The sequence below is a fragment of the Rosa rugosa genome, chromosome 3 (assembly GCF_958449725.1).
Source record: "Rosa rugosa chromosome 3, drRosRugo1.1, whole genome shotgun sequence".
Lineage (NCBI taxonomy): Eukaryota > Viridiplantae > Streptophyta > Magnoliopsida > Rosales > Rosaceae > Rosa > Rosa rugosa.
In genome coordinates, this window is record NC_084822.1 from 13,534,054 (window position 1) to 13,541,010 (window position 6,957).

At 39.5% G+C, this 6,957-nt stretch overlaps 1 pseudogene; it reads right to left on the reverse strand.

The window, feature by feature from the left end:
• Positions 1 to 6,957, reverse strand: part of LOC133737273 (probable CoA ligase CCL6) — a 256,961-nt pseudogene that overhangs the window by 41,777 nt on the left and 208,227 nt on the right.

A 6,957-nucleotide genomic window follows, 5' to 3' on the forward strand; every position in this document is an offset into this window, starting at 1 on the left:
AAATTGTATCTGACAGGGACCCCATACTCTTAAGCCTCTTTTGGGAAGCATTCTTTAAGTTACAAGGCACCAAACTCAGTAAATCATCCACCTATCATCCCCAATCGGATGGACAAACTGAGAATCTGAACATGACCCTGGAACAATACCTCAGATGTGTAGTTGGAGAAAAACCACAAAACTGGGTGCAAGCTCTTCCATGGGCAGAGTGGTGGTACAACTCAGCTCACCATTCTGCTATCCAAATGACCCATTTTGAAGCTTTATATGGTTATGCTCCCCCATCTGTCATACCCTACATACCAGGTTCTTCATCTATTGCTCAAGTGGACCACCAACTGAGGGACAGAGATGTGTTATTAGCTGTGCTAAAGAGAAACCTCACGCAAGCTCAAGCTAGAATGAAGAGTTTCTTTGACAAAAAACACTCTGACCGGACTTTTGAGGTTGGTGACATGGTATTTCTTAAGTGAGCGACCACTTACCTCCCATCACGGACCCAACCAACCCCAAGTGGGAACCATCTACTGTGCTCCAACGAAGAATTGTGAAACGCAATGGTGTTACGGCTACTCAGTGGCTAGTACATTGGCTTGGTACAGCTCCTGAGGAGGCCACATGGGAATACGCTGATGACATTCTCCTCAGATTTCCCAGTTTTGATTCTGAAACTTGAGGTCAAGTTTCCTTTGAAGAGGGGTGAAATGTTATGGTTTGGAACTGATCACTCCTAGGTCAACTAAGAATAGTCCTCGTTTTGTCAATACGCACCGTATTACTAATCTATCTATCTGATAATATTGGCTCGTGCACATGGCTGGCACGTGGCTGTTTTGTGTAATTGCTAGGGTTAGTTTAACGTGTTAGATGGCTGACGAGTGTACAAATCGTAGGCAACCCTGAGTGGGTATATTAGAACTCTTTGTAACCCTTGCCGACACATTGAATGAGAATTTGCTTTTATTTTACTTCTTTCATTTCTTTCCTTATCTTCTTCTAGCTCTAAGGGTTACTACCCTATCAATATATGAAACAAAGAAATACTGTAATTCAATTACCTCCATTGCAATAATCCATTGGGGGAAACTTGATCCATTTATACCACAACGATCTCCCTGCAAACATTGAAACAATATAAAAATAAAATAAAAATAAAAAAATTGACTGCTTGGGTTCCTCTTAGCAGTCACTGCCAGTGAAAACAGAGTTTCAGCCATCATCTCATACTAACAATTTGAATCCATTCACACCAGTGAGCCTTTTTAAGTCTGTTCATACTTATCACTGCCACATTTCTTCTTTACCCTTGTCAACTGGCCTATTAACTCAGCTGGTTAGAGTGTCGTGCATAACGCGAAGCTCACAGGTTCGAGACCCGTAGGGGCCATTTTTCATTTACGCTTTTTTCAATTTTTACCCATTTTTCTTTGGGAGCTTCTATTCATACCTCCAAAATTGGAATTTGGACCTCCCCACTTAATAGACCTCCAACTTATTTTTACAAAAAACCAATATACTATCTACACCTCCCTAATTTTCCCAAAATGTCCATCGTCCAATAAAATCAATAAAAGTCTGTTTTTTTTTTCTAGATTTTATTCATACCTCTAAAATGGTAATGGACCTCCTTCAAATTTTGAACAATTGATCACAATCCTATTTTACCTTGGAACAAAAAAAAAAAAAAATTCGCCAGGTGGTAGTCTCTCTCTTTCACATAATTTTGTCACTCCTATTTTGTTTCTTTCATCCATATGTATTTTTAGTCTTTCTTCCAAAATTCTAACTATCATAGTTTGGCTTTTGTTTCAGTTTGGTTTCTGTTACTGTTATGCTTTCTTGCTTTGTTTTTCTCTTTCTGACCTTCTGGCCTCTTTGTACTGCTATTGCATTACAACAACAACAACAACGACAACAACAACAACAACAAAAAAAGTCTACCAGCTCTTGAGTCTATGAAACTATAGTACAAGAGAATTGAAGTGGAAACAAAGAAATCCAATAATTAGATAGTTAGACAGCATAATAGCACCAACCTTTCAGGCCATACCAAGTTAATCGAAAAGCCTACAATTATAGAAGAGTAATTAAATAAAAGGCCATTCAAAGTAAGATCAAACACAATTAGATCCTGGACTCCCTAAGGACAAATACTAATCATTCTTCCCAATGGCCTGCACAAAAAAACATGGTGCCAAATCGAACCATTTAATCAAACCAATAACCAAAATTCCAAGTTTATGAAGTGGATGCTTCTAGTTTTGAGTACATACAGTAGTACTAATCGAGAACATCATACCATGTAATCAAGTTGCAGAACCAAAATTCCAATTTTCTCAAGTGGATGCTTCTAGGTTTTATTAGTACTAATCGAGAAACCAGAGTTAGTGATTTTAGGGTTTACGTTGGAGGAGAAGGTTTTCTCCAAGTTGAAAACTACTAGAGATAAGAAGAGACCTTTTGTTTTTTGTTTTTTTTTTCCTCCCCTCTTTTATGTCCTTATTGGTAATTTGACATAAGTTAACAAAGTCAACTATTACTTCGAAAAAGAGAGAGGTCCAAATACTAATTTTGGAGGCATGAATAGAAGCTCCCTTTTTCTTTTTGGGCCATTTGACCTGTTTTCTGATTCTAACTTCTTTGCAAGTTCCAATTAACAGACTGAAAAATTAATAAAAATATGATATGCTATGATTCTGTTTTTTTTTTCTTTTTTCTATGATTCTACTTTGCATGCATAATTCCCTGAGAAATAAACTCAGTAGCATTCACAATACATGCATGTGACACTCGATTTAACGTACATGATCAATCCCATAACGCACAGAACAAATGTCTGATACCTGAGAAACTGCTCCGGCAACTCCAACAGCCCATCTTTAGTTAGATCTTGTAGCTTGCGGTAACCAGAAAACAAGGTTTTTCCTCTTCAGCAAATCTCTCCACGTGGAGTCAAAATATAACAAGAAACAAGAGACAATTTTGGCTGAATTACTTTTTGATATTTCATTCACCTTACAAGAATGAATTATATACAAATTACAATTGTGCCTAATAAGACAAGTACTACTCCTAAGGCAAGTAGTAAATCTAATAATACTACAGATATTACAAAATATTACAGATCACATAATATTACAGAATATCTACATAAATAAGGTAAGTATGACTCACGCCAACACTCCCCCTCAAGTTGGCGCATACAGATCACGAATGCCCAACTTGCCAAGTGAGTCATGAAATGCCTTGCTCGATACTGCCTTCGTGAGAACATCAGCTAACTGTTCTTCTGAGTGGACAAACGGAAAAGAGATAAGCTTAGCATCAAGCTTCTCTTTAATGAAATGTCTGTCAACCTCAACATGCTTAGTTCTGTCATATTGAACTGGGTTGTGAGCAATATCCACCGCTGCCTTATTATCACAATACAAATCCATGGCTCGTTTGGGTTTAAATCCCAAATCACGAAGTAAATTTCTCAACCAAAGTAATTCACAAACTCCATGAGCCATACCTCTATACTCTGCTTCAGCACTTGACCTTGCCACAACCTTTTGTTTCTTACTTCTCCAAGTAACAAGATTACCACCTACAAAAGTGAAGTAACCAGAAGTGGATTTTCTATCCGTAACACAACCTACCCAGTCTGCATCTGTATAACCACTAATATCCAGATGATTATGCTTTGAAAACATCAAGCCTTTTCCAGGTGCAGACTTTAAATACCTCAGAATACGGATCACAGCTTCCATATGAATTTCACTTGGATTATGCATGAATTGACTCACAACACTGACTGCACATGCAATGTCTGGCCGAGTATGTGAGAGATAAATTAATCTGCCAACTAATCTTTGATAGCGAGCCTTCTCTGTAAGAGTTTGATTAGGGTACTCAGCCAGTTTATGATTCTGCTCAATATGAGTATCAGCAGGTCTACACCCTAGCATTCCTGTCTCTGTCAACAAATCAAGCACATATTTTCTCTAGCATAAGAAAATTCCTGAACTCCCCCTGGCGACCTCAATCCCCAAAAAATATTTAAGAGAACCAAGATCTTTCATCTCAAACTCTAATGCAAGTAGATCTTTTAATCTTTCAACCTCCTTTGAATTATCACCAATAATTATCATATCATCAACATAAATAATCAAGGCAGTTAATTTACCTTCACTGCGTTTCAGAAACAATGTATGGTCAGAGTTGCTCTGCTTGTACCCAAAACGACGCATAGCTTGAGAGAATCTTCCAAACCAAGCTCGTGGTGATTGTTTGAGTCCATACAAGGACTTATTTAACTTACACACAAATCTACCTCTTGTGCTTGCCTCATATCCTGGTGGTAGATCCATATAGACTTCTTCAGATAGTTCTCCATGTAAAAAGGCATTCTTTACATCAAACTGTTGCAAAGGCCAATCTAGATTAGCTGCTAGAGACATCAACATTCGAACAGTATTAATCTTTGCTACTGGAGCAAAGGTCTCCTCATAATCCACGCCATATGTTTGAGTATATCCCTTTGCAACAAGTCTTGCCTTATACCTGTTCACTGAACCATCTGCATTGTGTTTGATAGTGAACACCCATCTACATCCAACAACTCTCTTTCCTTGTGGAGGTGGCACCAACTCCCAAGTATTATTCTTCTCCAATGCCTCCATCTCTTCATTCATCGCTTGAGACCATTTGGGATCCTTGAGAGCATCCTGCACTTTACTGGGAACACATACAGAGGATATTTGATTCACAAAAGAAGCATGGGATTTGGATAACCGGTGGGTGGATACAAAGTTAGCTATGGCATACCTAGACTTAACATCTAAACTTGGTTCATATTGACGAGGTGGTTTACCACGGGTAGACCTAGGAGGCAAAACATACACACTATCACAATTATCAGAGTTAGAAGAAACACCACTAACCTCAAGATTGGGACTCTCCTCAGGGATTGGTTGACAAGGGTTATCTGTATCTAAGAGGGGTGGAGGAGCTTGGCCTTCTTGAACTGCTAAATTTTGGACGTCGTGTTCGTTGGCATTCTCAGATGAAGATTGAACAGGGGAGACCACTGATGGAGAGGGAGAGACTGAGTGATTAGGAGCTTCTTCTTGAAGGGTAGACGATTCGACAATTGTATTTTTTGGTTCGGAACTTGCAACGCTCTGTTCGGCAGTTGCATGATGAAGGGTAGACGATTCAGCAATTACCTTTTCTGTTTCGGAACTCGCAATGCTCTGTTCGGCAATTGCCTTTTCTGTTTCTATAGGAGTGTCACTGGCTTCAATTGGCTGAATTTTAATCCCACAAGACTTCTCTTCCAAAAAAGTGTGTTTCTCCCCCTGAAGTGAAGGATTGATGGGAGAAAAATAACATGCATCCTCATAAAAGGTGACATCCATGGTAACAAAAACTTTCTGTGTAGGAGGATGAAAACACTTGTAGCCCTTCTGATGAACACCATAGCCCACAAATACACACTTTAATGCCCTCGCATCGAGTTTGGACCGTTGATTCTTAGAAACATGGACGAACACAACACACCCAAAGACACGAGCAGGGAGATTAGAAAATGAAGGGACAGACACATGATTTGAAAGGGCAGCATAGGGGGTTTGACCATTGAGAACAGAGGAAGGTAGCCTATTGATGAGATGACAAGCAGTGAGAATTGCATCTCCCCAAAGATACTTAGGCATATGAGCACTAAATAGAAGAGACCGAGCTATGTCAAGAACATGACGATTCTTTCTTTCTGACACCCCATTTTGTTCAGGGGTTTGAGGGCAAGTAGTTTGATGAATAATCCCATGAGAATGAAAGAATTGGTGAAACTGAGAATTGACAAACTCCCCCCCCCATTATCAGAACGAAAGACTTTAATATTGGCTCCAAATTGATTTTGAACAAGAGCAAAAAATTCTTGGAAAGCAGAGAAGACTTCATATTTGTGTTTCAACAAAGCGACCCAAGTAAGACGGGTATAATCATCAATAAACAAAACAAACCAATGTTTGCCAGACAAGGTTGACTCACGGGAAGGTCCCCAGACATCAGAATGAATAAGCTCAAAAGGAAAATAACTCCTAGTAGTACTCAAAGGATAATTAGTACGATGACTTTTAGCTAAGACACATGACTCACAATGCAACTTAGACTCATCAATGCCCAGAAACAAGGATGGCATAGATTTCTTCATGACACTAAAGGAAGGATGTCCCAATCTCCGATGCCATAGCCATAATTCTTCAACTTGATTAGTAACCCCAGTCGAAATCAAAGCTGCTTGGACTGCCTTCTCCGGCTTCATTCCGGCAAACATGCAATCCAGATGGAATAGTCGACCCCTCAGATAACCCCTGCCGATTATTTCCCTAGTGAGGAGGTCCTGAAAAATCACATACAAAGGAAAAAATGTTACAGAACACCGAGATTGAGTATTAAGCTGAGGCACAGATATAAGATGATGAGAGAGATCAGGGACATAAAGAACATCATGTAGTGTCAAAGAAGGGGTGAGACGAACAGACCCTATTCCTAAAACAGGAAAAGAATCACCATTGGCATTGACAACAGAGGAAATAGAGGGTGGATTGAGAAAAAGAAAGAAACTACGATCATAGGTCATATGGTCAGATGCTCCAGAATCAATTATCCAAGTATTGCCACCAGTAAAGCCAAAAGTTTTTAAAGCAACTCCAACCTTACCATTACCACCACAACTTACGGATGCGGTATCCTTACCAACAAAGTTGGTGTGATCTGATTTTGTCACCGCATAGTAATCTTGGTCTTGAACAAGATGACCAGCAGCATTTCCCTTAGGTTTGTTGTCCTGAGGTCGTGGCCTATCAAAGTAGCCTGCTGGAAAACCAACCAACCTGTAACAGTTTGCTTTGATGTGGCCTGGATTCTTGCAGTAGTTACAAGTCAGACTTGAGGAGAACACGGGGGAAG